This window comes from Monopterus albus, unplaced genomic scaffold, assembly GCF_001952655.1.
Source record: "Monopterus albus unplaced genomic scaffold, M_albus_1.0 scaffold130.1, whole genome shotgun sequence".
NCBI lineage: Eukaryota > Metazoa > Chordata > Actinopteri > Synbranchiformes > Synbranchidae > Monopterus > Monopterus albus.
In genome coordinates this window covers 1,127,639-1,128,166 of record NW_018128010.1, presented here as the reverse complement: position 1 = coordinate 1,128,166, position 528 = coordinate 1,127,639, and the positions used below count along the sequence as shown (strand labels likewise).

Here is a 528-nt window from a genome sequence, read left to right as displayed (position 1 = left end):
CTTTCTTGCCAAGAGTCAAGTAAGAAGGCTCCACACTCATGTGTAAAACTAATTTTTACACCCTGATTTTTTTTTACATATACAGAAGAAACAAGAGAAAAATTGTCAAGTAGCTTCAGAGTTGTTAGTTGACCCATTTTTTTATTTCTTATTTTTGAAGCCTCAGACAACACGACCAGCTGTTTCCAGCCTTTGTGTTAGGTTGGCTCAAATGGCTGCTGGCTGTAGCTTCATATTTACTGTGCAGGTGTAGGAGTGGTATCCATTGTCTCACTGGGCAAATTAAGCAAATGAGCTTTTATTTCTAAAAATAACCAAAACCTTTTGGGTTTTATATGATCGGTGGCATTAATTATCATGTCAGATTTGATATTTTTAGAACAGGTTATTTGGTTTTAAAAAAGGAGACCACAGAAACTCTTTTCCTTGCAAGTGTCAAAGATCAAATTCAAAGCATACAGATGGTTAAAATATGCTGATGAGATGAAAAATATAATACACTATAGTTTTATATGCAAGACAGTATTC

The 528-nt window shown here is 34.3% G+C and overlaps 1 protein-coding gene across 2 annotated transcripts in view; it reads left to right on the top strand.

Moving 5' to 3' along the window:
* Positions 1-528, top strand: part of wdr95 (WD40 repeat domain 95) — a 20,050-nt gene that overhangs the window by 14,511 nt on the left and 5,011 nt on the right. The gene's annotated exons all lie outside the window — the stretch shown is intronic.